This window comes from Chiloscyllium plagiosum, unplaced genomic scaffold (assembly GCF_037043375.1).
Source record: "Chiloscyllium plagiosum isolate Xiang-an unplaced genomic scaffold, Cpla_swu_hap1 HiC_scaffold_21, whole genome shotgun sequence".
NCBI classification, from domain to species: domain Eukaryota; kingdom Metazoa; phylum Chordata; class Chondrichthyes; order Orectolobiformes; family Hemiscylliidae; genus Chiloscyllium; species Chiloscyllium plagiosum.
This window is the reverse complement of record NW_028270159.1, coordinates 19,153,894-19,167,594: the sequence shown is the minus strand read 5'-3', so window position 1 is coordinate 19,167,594 and position 13,701 is coordinate 19,153,894. Positions and strand designations below refer to the sequence as shown.

The window sequence follows — 13,701 nt, the reverse complement described above, 5'->3', positions numbered from 1 at the left end:
TTCCCTCACACTTACAATGGTTTCAAATTCTTTGAACAATGGAAAGTAACAGCTATGCGTTCCTCACAGATTTCTGCAATAACAAATACTATTGTGAAGAGTTTGGCTTCACCATACTGATATCATGGTCCTATAATAAACTTTCCAAGTCCACTGAACTAATTTCTGCTCTGAGAAAACATTTGTCAGAGAAAATTATTTGAATATACAAAAGTTTAATTGAATATATAGAACCTACTGAATATATAGAATTCTAAACCTAACCCGAGCACAGCATAACCTTCTATTCTCTTTTCTCTCATGGATTTATCAAGTTTTCTTTTGAAAGAATTTAGCTTAATTTCCTGAGCCACTTGTTGAGATATCAGGTCCTATATTCTGGTCACTCTACAAGAAAGGATCTATTTTTATTTCCCCGTGCATTTATTAATAACTATGTACAAGGTATGGAATCTAATTTGGATTCTCCCACAAGTGAAAACATTCTGCCCCCATCTATCCTGTTCCATTTTAAATCCCATTCCCAATATTGAAAATTTCTATCATATAATTCATGGATCAAGCTAGTCAATTTAACTTCAATAGTGGAGAAACTTCTGAAGACAATAATTCAGAATATAATTAACAATCACACAGACAAATGTGGATTACAGTTCATGACAACATCAGTAGGATTCCACCACCCATTTCATGTGGAGACAAGTCCCTTCTTCTCATTGAGGTTACCCTTCAGTGGGTTTGTGGCACTACAACCAAAATACCCCTGTGCTAAATGGGATAAATTTAAACACAACTGGCATGATCACCATGTTACATGTGATTGATTTCAAATAAATCTAGCAACTCCAGACTGGGCATTAATAAGGTGCTGTGGGCCATCAGCAGCAAGATTCTACTAAAAGACAATCTGCAATCTCATGGCCCAACATATACCCCACCCTCTCACTGCCACCAAGTCATCAGATCAACCCCAGCTCAATGAAGAATCCAGGAGGATTCAAAGACCAACAACAGGCATACCTAAAAATGAGGTGTCAATTTGGTGTGATAGACATAGAGTCACAGAGATGTACAGTATGGAAACAGACCCTTCGGTCCAACCCGTCCATGCCGACCAGATATCCCAACCCAATCTAGTCCCACCCGCCAGCACCCGGCCCATATCCCTCCAAACCCTTCCTATTCATACACCCATCCAAATGCCTCTTAAATGTTGCAATTGTACCAGCCTCCACCACTTCCTCTGGCAGCTCATTCCATACACGTACCACCCTCTGCGTGAAAACGTTGCCCCTTAGGTCTCTTTTATATCTTTCCCCTCTCACCCTAAACCTATGCCCTCTAGTTCTGGACTCCCCCACCCCAGGGAAAAGACTTTGTCTATTTATCCTATCCATGCCCCTCATAATTTTGTAAACCTCTATAAGGTCACCCCTAAGCCTCCGACGCTCCAGGGAAAACAGCCCCAGTCTGTTCAGCCTCTCCCTGTAGCTCAGATCCTCCAACCCTGGCAACATCCTTGTAAATCTTTTCTGAGCCCTTTCAAGTTTCACAACATCTTTCTGATAGGAAGGAGACCAGGATTGCACGCAATATTCCAACAGTGGCCTAACCAATGTCCTGTATAGCCGCACCATCACCTCCTAACTCCTGTACTCAATACTCTGACCAATAAAGGGAAGCATACCAAACACCTTCTTCACTATCCTATCTACCTGCGACTCCACTTTCAAGGAGCTATGAACCTGCACTCCAAGGTCTTTTTGTTCAGCAACACTCCCTGGGACCTTACCATTAAGTGTATAGTTCTTGCTAAGATTTGCTTTCCCAAAATGCAGCACCTCACATTTATCTGAATGAAACTCCATCTGCCACTTCTCAGCCCATTGGCCCATCTGGTCCAGATCCTGTTGTAGTCTGAGGTAACCCTCTTTGCTGTCCATGACACCTCCAATTTTGGTGTCATCTGCAAACTTACTAACTGTACCTCTTATGCTCACATCCAAATCATTTATGTAAATGACAAAAAGTAGAGGGCCCAGACCGATCCTTGTGGCATTCCATTGGTCACAGGTCTCCAGTCAGAAAAACAACCCTCTGTCTTCTACCTTTTGAGCCAGTTCAGTATCCAAATGGCTAGTTCTCCCTGTATTCCATGAGATCTAACCTTGCTAATCAGTGTCCCATGAGGAACCTTGTCGAACACCTTACTGAAGTCCATATAGATCACATCTACTGCTCTGCCCTCAATCTTCTTTGTTACTTTTTCAAAAAACTCAACCAAGTTTGTGAGACATGATTTCCCATGCACAAAGCCATGTTGACTATCCCGAATCAGTCCATGCCTTTCCAAATACATGTACATCCTGTCCCTCAGAATTCCCTCCAACATCTTGCCCACCACAGAAGTCAGGCTCACCGATCTATAGTTCCCTGGCTTGTCTTTACCACCCTTCTTAAACAGTGGCACCATGTTTGCCAACCTCCAGTCTTCCAGCACCTCACCTGTGACTATTGATGATACAAATATCTCAGCAAGAGGCCGCAATCACTTCTCTAGCTTCCCACAGAGTTCTAGGGTACACCTGATCAAGTCCTGGGGATTTATCCACCTTTAAATGTTTCAACACATCCAGCACTTCCTCCTCTGTAATCTGGACATTTTGCAAGATGTCACCATCTATTTCCCTACAGTCTATATCATCCATATCCTTTTCCACAGTAAATACTGATGCAAAATGTTCATTTAGTATCTCCCCCATTTTCTGTGGTTCCACACACCTGAGTAATTCCATCACCAGACGACCAATCTGATCTCTGCAGTCCTGTTACATCCGATTGTGAATGGTGGTGGACAATTAAAAAACTGTTTCTGCCTCTGTTTGTGGCACTACCATCAGTATTCTAGAGTGCTAAATGGAATAAATTTTAAACATCTGTATTGTGTGGCACTATTATATTTTTATAGGTTACTCATCTTTTTATAGAATTGTAAAAGCTCTAACAACTGATTTTAAATTCTTGCTTAGTTTACTTCCATTCTGTTATTTCTCTTTTTATCTCCTTACTTGCCCTTTGCTACCTTCTAAAATGCTTCCAATCCGCAAGCATTCCACTATACTTGCAATATTCTAAGTTGCTCCTTTTAATCCACTATTAGCCTTAACTTCCCCAAAAGCCACAGATGACCAGTTGTTACTGAGATTTTGCTGAATGTTGTGGACTTTTGTTGAATGTTAAGAATTGTTTCTTTAAATATTTCACACTGTTCACTTGCAACCATACCTTTAATCTATTTACACCATCCTTAACCTTCATCAACTCTCCTACACTGCGTATGTGATTAGATTTAAAAAAAATTTAAAACTCTTATTTGGGACTGGAGTATGTTGCTTCAAACGTAGTATAGAACTCAGTTGGATTGTGACAATTTTCCTAGAATATCTTTTATTATGAGATTAATTAAACATGCCTCATTGCGTAATACTAGAGCTAAAGTAGCTTAATCCCTAATTTGTTCCATGATGTATTGTTATGGGATAATGCCAAAGTATTTTACATAACCCATCTTTCAGAAGACTATTGCCAATTTGATTTGTCTAGTCTATGTGAAGATTAAAGTACCCATGATTATTACACTGCCTTTGCTACTCACTCCAAATGAGTGTTTGTTTAATGCTCTGTTCAACTCAATAATTACTTTTAGAGGGTCTTTAAACTGCTTCCACCAATGTTTTCTGATATTTTTAATCTCTGTTCATACTGATTCGACTTCCTGATCTTCTGAGCCAAAAGCATCTCTCATTAATATCCTTTTGTCATCCTTCACTATCAAGGCTATTGTCCTCCTTTTCCATTTTGTATTTTTGAAATGGCATGGATCCTGGAATATTTATTGCCTAACATATGGTACCTTATAATCATGTCACCATAATAGTGATTAGATCTAAATGATTTAATTCTATTTGTTTGACTGTTTCTTCTTGTTACATCTGTGTATTCAGTTAAATTAACCTTTTTTAACTTGTTTGTATTGATTTTATGCAGTGAAGCACTATTACTGTTCAACTTGCTGTCCCTTCCTTTCCACTATGCTTGCCTTTCCCCAAAAATCGCTGGATTGCTTACTACTACGACTCTTTTCTTTCAGAATAGTAAGACTTCCTTTACCCGATCCCTCCCTCCCATCATTTCAATTAAAAACCTATCCACAGCCCTGGTTATATAATGTACCTGGTCGCTGATCCCAGTCCAGCTTAAACAGAGTCAATCTCATCGGAATAGCTCCTTCTTTTTCCAGGGCTGATGCCAGTCCCCCATGAATGTAAACCCCTTTTTCCACATCATCTTTTGAGCCACAAATGTAATTCTGCGATTTGTTTGACCCTATGCCAAATGGCGGGTGATTCAAGGAACAATCTAGAGATTATCATCTTTCAGGTACTGCACAAAAATAACAGCAGCAGAAAGTTCATGACACCACCCTATCACTGGCCAACAATATCCTGTAAAAGTCAAATTCTGGCCATCTTTCTCACAAAATTATCACCAGATGCATCAGTCATAAGTTAGAGCTGTTGGGGAAATCCAAAGGTGTTTGGTTCAGTTAAGAGACAAGTTGTTAACATAAGAAATAGTGTGGTGAGACAATATTTGTATTGAAGACATTAACTTGTTTTTCTATGTAGTTGTATTCTAAGTTCCTTTTTTTTTAGAAATAATAAATCATTAGCTACATTACTGATTCATAATGACTTAAATATAAACCCGAAAAAATTGTCATTGCATATCATGGGAGGGTGTGTAAATGGATTTTCTTGGTGTAAAACATCGGAGGCTAGCTCTCGGATCCCTGAATGTTGATTTGTACAGACATATCCAAATGTTAACTGAGCAGCTTTTAGGTTGTATTGTGCCATGTTGCATTAGAGACATGACTTGTATCTTCTCAGTTTTCAGTTGAATTACTTTATGTCTGTTTTAACCAGCCTGTTTATATATGCTATCACACATTTCCAGGGCAGGTGGGACTTGAACACAGAGCTCCTAGCCTAGAAGTAGGGACATTACCATAGCACCACAAGACCCTATAATTACTTTATAACTTTGACAGTGCTGCCTAATTCTTGATGACCTGAAGTGTATGTCCTTCTGAAACTAAGATAAATTAGACAGTACTACATTGGACAGCGATAGAGCAGATTCTGAATGCATAGCCCTGAGGGTTTGAGCAGTGAGACTGACCTTAACCACAGTCAACTTGATTATTTCCAGAGATTTCCAGTGAGGAGGGTGTGATGGATTTATCATTCCAGATGATCGGTTCCTGGTTCTGTGGCATTACCTCACTTTAAGTGGGGCAGAAACTCTGTCTATTCTTATGAACAGTGTTTCAATTCCCAATTATTCAATTCCCAAAGCTTCCGATTTATTCAATACTTCACTCTTGAGCAGATTATCCTGAAAAAATGCCATTTTGATATCTACAGAATTACACTTAAAGAGAAGGTTGTTAAAATGGTTATAAGGATTTTCAAAATTATCATACCAGCTCTAGAAATATTCACTAATCTCTCTTTTCCCAAACATTCCTCAAAGCCTCTCGCTACCAATCAAGCCTTGACTTTATAGATTCCATCTGGTAGGACCTTTTCCATACAAAACCACTTGCATGACAGAGCAAGTGACCTCTATCATCAACTTCCAATATAGTCCAATTTTTTCCTGGTCTATAACTCTTAGTTTAGCCTCTTCTATGTTCTGCCTTCCATTCTAACAATTGTAATAAACAGTACCCAATCATGGGGACTTCTACTTTTCTCCGTTGTCTGAGAAGGCTCTCCAGTATCCAGGTCATGCACTTGCCTTGTCCAGCTGAGATCTTTTTCCCTATGTTGAGATCTCTCTGGTTCACACCTATTAGGATGTCTGTGAGAAATCCTCTCTACTGTATCCTCTCTATCTTGTCCTCCTAAATGCATTTCACGAATCAGTACTGGAACAATGTTTTCCAGTCCTCCAGTACACCACACTGTCTATCCATGCATCTCATTTCTTTTCATTCATTTTGGTCATTTAATTCCACTATTTTCCCATTGACTTGCCTACAACTCTTATGGGCACTCTCCAGTCATCTCAGCTCTCCATGAACCTACTTTGGACAGGTGATAAGTTCATAAGAATACTTTCTCACGTTCTTCCTAATCAGTAGGTGTACTGGTATGTACTTTGAATGCTTAAGTCTTGCTCCTCGGCTTCCAAGTTGTAGAACTCCTGGGAAAGTGAAATATTTAGAGCTTCATCATCAACACCTTCTATTATGTTCAAAGTTTGAAATGTTTAAGTCATTCCAACTACTTAACAGAAATATGCCGAGAGAGTCTGGTTTGTGTGTTATAGTATGAAAGTTTTGTGATCATATCCAATAGCTTTTCATGTCCCTTTCCATTCTCTATGTCCTTTTCTTTTATAATAAGCCAGATTTGAATTCTTCTCTAGTTTGACATGATATCTCAATGTTCTTTTAATGAATGCTTTTCTACCAGCGTACAATGCATTTAGATGAGTACAAAAACAACTGAGCTGATCATTGTTTCGTCTACAGTGCTGAAGGACCATCATGCAGTATTAAAAGCAATTTTAGGTTCTGAATGCATATTAAATTCACAGAATAGTTATGGTGTAGAAGGAAGTCATTCAGCCTATTGTGCCTGCACCACTTGTTAATTGAATGTCATTAGCTTGTGGCAATCTCGTGCCTTTTCCCCATAGCCTTGCACATTATTTTTAACCAAATAATCATCCAATGCCCTGCTGAATGCTTAAGTTGAACTTGCCTTTACCACAGTTCCAGGCAGTGCATTCCAGACCTTCACTACTTGCTGAGTGAAAACGTTTTCCTCTTTTCACTCTTGCTTCTTTTGCAGGTCACTTTAAATCGATGCCTTATTGTTTTTGTTCCTTTTACGAGCAGGAATAGATTCTTCTGATCTACTTTATCTATTATAATTGGTGTGCACTGTGTCTCCCTACAAGCTCCCCACTTGCAAGGAATTATTGTGCACGTATTGCCCATGCCAGTGCAATTAGTAGCCTTCAGTTTGACTGATTTGCTGATATTTTGTGCAACATTTTATCAATTATTACAATATCTATCACAAAGCATTGTTGAATAAACTTTCTGCAGCAGCATGATTATAATATTTACATTTTTGCACATGTCCCAAAATTCATCATTTGCAAATTCACCTCCATTATCCAGGAAGAATTTTATTGATGTCTATTCTGACCCACTCTGCCAAGACTTTGTTCACTATAGTTCACTTATCTTTATTGTTCATCACTGTGGGTATGGTAAACCAGGTTGCCATGTCAACTAAATGTAATAGAAAAATATTTCAATTGTTGTTCCATATCTTCAGATTTATGGCTACTACTTCATTAAATTCCTGCTCGAAAGGAACACATAATTGGTAGGGTGATGTCTTTCGATATTTAATACATATACCACATTCTGACGTAATCTGTCCTACAAGGGATTTGTATGTTTTATCCATAACTCAATAACACCTTTAACAGTGACTTTAATTTTTGAGGAGGGAAAAGCAAAATATTTACACAATTTCCATAACCTCCTCTCCTTATTGGTCTCTTAACTGCAGAGATCAAAAGCATTTCTTGGATCTCTTGATCAGAAACTTTCAGCCCTCGATGGAATAATGTTCAGCTCCTCTGGATTGCAAATTCACCATTTCACCAAATATAAAATACTTTATATTCTCCGTATGCAAATGCACTTTTGCTTTTTTTCATTTGAATGGTTACTCAGCAATCATGGGATGTCACTCCAGGTGACATCAATGCATATGAAATGATGCAGTCCTGCAAGTTCACAGGGAGAACCTCTCTCTTTAAAGATGTTGATGAATTATTATGCCCGAATTGAAGCAGGTAAGTGCTTTCATATTCTTTGACACCATTTTTGTTTGGTTTGTCCAGGGTTCCCAAATAAAAATTCAGCCAATCAATGGCACACACTGTCGAGCTGCATTCACTATCTAATATGGCAACTAAAGCACTCATGGGTAGACTTAGATCTTCAGCCACGAACACAATATTTTCTGCTGTTCATCGTTATCATATTCACCCTGAGAAACACCAACTTCACGAGTTATTTCAAATACTGGAGAATTCTTGAACAATTCCTAAATATGTAATATTAAGTGTTACATTGGAATTAATTAATACCCATTAAATTAATTATTGTACTAAGTATTCCCTATTAAGTTTTCACCTATTATCCACTACCAGTAAATAGTGGTATGTTCTTCAATTGAAAAAATTTACATGCAAAGTTCATTAAGGACAATGCAAATCATCAAAGGTAAGGAAGATGTAGGGAAAAGGGGAGATAAAACACTCTACCCTCTGTGGCGTCATCTAAAGACACTTAGAGTATTGGTTGATACCATGTGGTCTCATTATAAGGCCACCCGGGCACAAATGTAGCAGTAGAAAAGGGGCAGAGAATTGGCAGCTATGACTTTCTTAATAGCCCACTGCAAACCCGGATTTTTTTTTAAGCAAACCCAGATCTTGAATACAAGGTCAAATGAGCATTACAAACAAATCAAATTACTAGAAAAAGTCAGCAGGTCTGGCAGCATCTGTGGAGAAAAAGCAGAGTTACTTTTGGGTCAAGTGATCCTTCTTCAGAATTGACAGTAGCTAGGAAAAAATCTTCTAGGAGAAAGTGAGGACTGCAGATGCTGGAGATCAGAGCTGAAAATGTATTGTTGGAAAAGCGCAGCAGGTCAGGCAGCATCGAAGGAGCAGGAGAATCGACGTTTTGGGCATGAGCCCTTCTTCAGGAATGAGGAAAGTGCACTTTCCTCATTCCTGAAGAAGGGCTCATGCCCGAAACGTCAATTCTCCTGCTCCTTTGATGCTGCCTGACCGGCTGCATTTTCCAGCAATATATTTTCAGCAGTAGCTAGGAAAAGGTTGGTATTTATGCAGAAGATGGGGTATGGGGAGTAAACAATAGGTGGAGATAGCCCAGACAGAGAGAAAAACAGTTGGACAGACAGACTGGGTAAAGATCAGCCTGGGAGAATAAATAGCTGCTAATGGGGACAACTAGTAGCTGACAATGGGTTGTGTGTGATAGTGATGACAAGGCCTGGTGTGTGGGGTTTGGGGTAAAGACATGAGAGAAGGTGCCTAAAATTTTTGATATTGTGTTCAGGAGGCTACAATGTTCCCAAGTGACGTTTGCAGGAGAAGGTGTCGTGAGGCTGTGGGTGGAGGGCTGATGTATTGGGAGTGAAGGATGACTGGACCTGGGTGTCCCAGAAGGAATGGTCCCTGTGGAAGGCCGACAAGGTGGTGCAAATGGCTGCTAATGATCCTCGGATATAGATGCTGGCGGGATGGTAGGTGAGGATAAAGGGGACCCTATCACTATTGTAACAAGGAAGAGATGAAATCAGGGCTGAAGTGCAGGAGCTGGGTCAGACCCAGCTGATGGCCCTGTCAACTACCGTGCTGGGGATTCCTCCGTTGAGGAAGAAGGTGGATATTTCGGAGGTAACCTTTACGAAACTGTCAACAACAGAATAGATGGATGGAGACAGAGGAACTGGGAGAATGGAGTATAGTCTTTACAGGAAGCAGGGAATGAAGATGTATAGTCAAGGTAACTGTGGGAGTCAGCGAGTTTGTAATGATAATTGGTGACCAGCCACCTATCCCCAGAATTGGAGATGGAGATGTCAAAAAAGAGAAGGGAGGAGTCAGAGAGATGGATGAGATGAAGGTGAAAGTGTGGTGGAAATTGGAAGCAAAATAGATAAATTTTTCAAAGTCTGGATGAGAGGGGGAAGCAGTATCGTTGATGTCATCAATGTACCAAAGAAGGAGTTGTGAGAGAGTTGGAGGACTGGTACAAGGAATGTGCCCCAGAAAGAGACAGGCACAACTGGGAACCATGCAGGTCCCATGGCCATACTTCTGATCTGAAAAAAATGAGAGGAGTTAAAAGACAAGTTGTTCAGACTGTGGGTGGGCTCAGCCAGGCGGAGGAGTGTGGGGACAGCTTGTGTCTTTTTTCCAGGGAGAAACAGAGAGCCCTGAGACTATCCTGATGAGGGACAGAAATGTAAAGGATTGCACATCCATGGTAAAGGGACAGCTGAAGTTTGTGAACTGGAAATTCTGGATGTGATGTAAAGCATCAGAGGAATCATCGATGTAATTGGGAAGGGACTTGGACAAGAGAAGAAAGAAGTCCCACCCAATCCAATATGGTTGCATAGATACCAACCTTTTCCTAGTTACCATCAGTTCTTAAGAAAGGTCACAGGACCCAAATCCAAAGACGTGCAGGTTCAGTGGATTGGCCATGCTAAATTACCCATAGTGTTCAGGATTGTGCAGGTTAGGTGGACTAGCCATGAGAAACATAGGGTTACAGGGATAGGGTGAGGGGGTGATCTGGGTGGGATGCTCTTTGGAGGGTCAGTGTGGACTCGACAGTCAAAATGCCCTGCTCCCCCACTGTAGGGATTATGTTTTTAAAAATCATTAAGTCGGCTTTCTCTGCACAGATGCTGCCAGACTTGAATTTTTCCAGCAATTTCTGATTTTCAACATCTGTAGTTCTTTCAATTTTTTTGTCCACTGAGCATTACCTGTTCTCAATTAACTTTGGAGCTGATGTGATTTGCCCTTAAAGGACCTACATTTCAAACACTGAAAGCTTCATGCAGCATAAACCTCTGAAATAGGGCAAGGGTCTCCGCAAGATAAAAGGTATTGGAAAAATAATATCAGACATTTTGATACAATTAAAGGCTCAATTCAGATGATACTTCTGTCTCACTTTTATCAGCTGCCATGACTCTTGCTTGCTTTACAACTTGATTTCGCTTTGTGGTATATGTCACTGAGTATATGCAAACAGTGATAAAATAGTCATGTTCACTCTTTATCAACAGCCCTTTCAATCTCAATCTCTCGATTTATTTTCCAGCAGCATGACATTATATTATTGTGCTCCATACGTGAGCACTGTGCTCATTTCATAAAGACAATTGAAATGTTATCAATTTATTATCCTTGAGTCAACAGGAGTAGTTACAAATATATATTGCCAATGGTCTCTCTAAAATGGAGAGATTTTAAAGATCAAACAGACCTCCTTATGGGTCAAGGTTCTTGAGGGAGTAACATTTGAGATTAAACATTTCTCATGAACAGCCATCTTCTTCCATCGATAGCAACCAAAAATTCATTTCCAGAATATGTGGCCAAAACATATATCTGCTACCTGCATCAATAGGTACTGAAGAACCAAACGCAGATATACACTATTTATGCATGGATTGCATCCAAAAGGTATATCTATGGTAAGAAATAGAGAGATGTTTGGTCTATTAAGGACTACTTAGTCTTTCAATAAATTTGATGAAAATTAAATTTATCAAACCATCAACAAAGCTTCTGCACGTGAACCAAGTTACTCATAAATGTGGGCAGTTTTAGGCCCCATATCTCAGGAAGGATGTACTGGCCCTGGAGCACGTTCAGAGGAAGTTCACGACAATGATCCCAGGAATGAAAAGCTTAACATATGAGAAATGTTTGAAGACTCTGGAGTTTAGAAGGATGCAGCGGGGGAGGGGTTCTAACTGAAACTAACAGAATACCGAATGGCCTGGACAGAGTGAATGTTGGGAAGAGGTTTCCATTGGTAGGAGAGACTAGGACTCGAGGACAAAGCCTTAGAAAACCTTTTAGAATGGAGATAAGGAGAAACTTCTTCAGCCAGAGTGGTGAATCGGTGGAATTCATTGCCACAGAAGGCTGTGGAGGCCAGGTCATTGATAATATTTAAGACTGAGATAGATAGGTTCTTGATTGTCAAGGAGATCAAGGGTTAAAGGGAGAAAGCAGGAGAATGGGGTCAGCTATGATTGAATGGTAGAGCAGACTCAATGGGCTGAATGGCCTGATTTCTGCTCCTATGTCTTTGGTCTTAGGGTTCAAGTTGAGAAATAAATAAAACTATAGATATCCAAAAGTGTTAATTAGAGAGGAGACAAAGCAAAGATAAATAAATAAAGACTTGAACATTTTTTCTTTGTCTTTTTGTTTTTCTTTTGTATCCCCACATTACGGCTCATTTTTTTTCCCTCCACAGCACCCTTTTTTTTGTGTGTGTGTACAGGGACTCAGCGAAGACACCATTGTGCAAATAATTTTATTCAATATTTCAAAGTGCAGGGAAAATACCCATGTAGCCAGGGAACCAGTAACAAGCAAAGCCTGATAAAGGGCAATGCTGACTTGGAAAAAAAAGTGAAGGGACAGGGTAAAGATTAATTCAAATGTGAAGACTTGAATTTATATTGCACTTGCCACAACTGTACAACTTTCCAAGATACTTTTACACCAGTTACATTTTTTTTATGAAATGTAAATACTATTGTAATTTAGCTAACAGCTGGAATTGGTTCCAAATAGAAGGTAACTAAGGCGGCAAATAAATTAGGTGGTTTGAATCACCAAATAATTTAATATCGATGATAATCATTGTCTGCATACATAAAATCCAGGCGCACATTCGATTAAACTGGACAGTAGGGGCGGTAAACACACTAACTGTCCTATATTATGCTTGTATCAAAATTGGGACTTGCAATGAACTTTTCTACCCCCAAATGTTTCTATCTCATGTATAATCAAACTTATAAAAATCTGACCAATTTACTTAGAAAAAAAAAATGTTAAATGTCTCAACTGGTCGGCATGGACCAAAGGGTCTGTTTCCATGCTGTACATCTCTATGACTCTATGGAGTAATGTATACCATCCAGGGAACTGCACTTTAGGAAGGATATGGAAGCTGTAAGTTTTATGGCAGTGCATGAGAAACTCCAGTTACATGGGTAGGTTAGAGAAACTGGGGTTCAGGGGGCCAGACAGGGTAGAGAGAAAGAAACAACAGTCATCGTCAGAAAGCTGGAGAACCATTGCACCCATAAGGGAAACAGCAAATGAACCAATGATGAGGTTGTTTTGTGTGATTAGGATCTAGAATGGCTGCCTGAGAATCTACTAGAGCTAGGTTCAATCGTGTTTTTTGAAACCGAATATGTATCTAAAAAGAAATTTAAAAATGCAGGTGAGCGTAAAAAAAGCTTAGGGGAATGGGACTGGTTTTGCTTTTCCAGAGAATGGGCATGGACTTGATGGGTCAAATCATCTTCTTTGCTGCAAATATTCAATGATTAGTATATTTAAAAACAAACATATTACTTAAATATTGTACAAATTACTATGAACTGTTGATATTTCTGACAGAAGGAATATGAAATTTAACACTAGTCAAAAATGTTGCCAAAGATCAAATTAAACTTTTTAACATATTATAACCCTCTATTAGAAAAAGTGCGTTCCCAACAAGCTTGTAAATGTCCACTAGACATTGACAGGCTCCAAGGTCACTTACTTGTCCTCACAAATACAACCAAATATGACTCAAGGCTTCAACACATTTTATAGACTAAAGTTTGGAATTCACTTCCCAGAGGGTGGGGAGAGTTGCAAATATACATATGTTTGATCACACGATCCAATGTCGATATTTTCTAAGCAGCCTGTTCAGAGATGTTATGACACACTGCTGGACCAGGTAGG

The 13,701-nt window shown here is 39.4% G+C and overlaps 1 protein-coding gene across 5 annotated transcripts in view; it reads right to left on the bottom strand.

Annotated features, from left to right (window-relative positions):
* LOC122564883 (TNF receptor-associated factor 1-like) overlaps positions 1-13,701 on the bottom strand; it is a 36,610-nt gene that overhangs the window by 21,609 nt on the left and 1,300 nt on the right. The window lies entirely within an intron of this gene.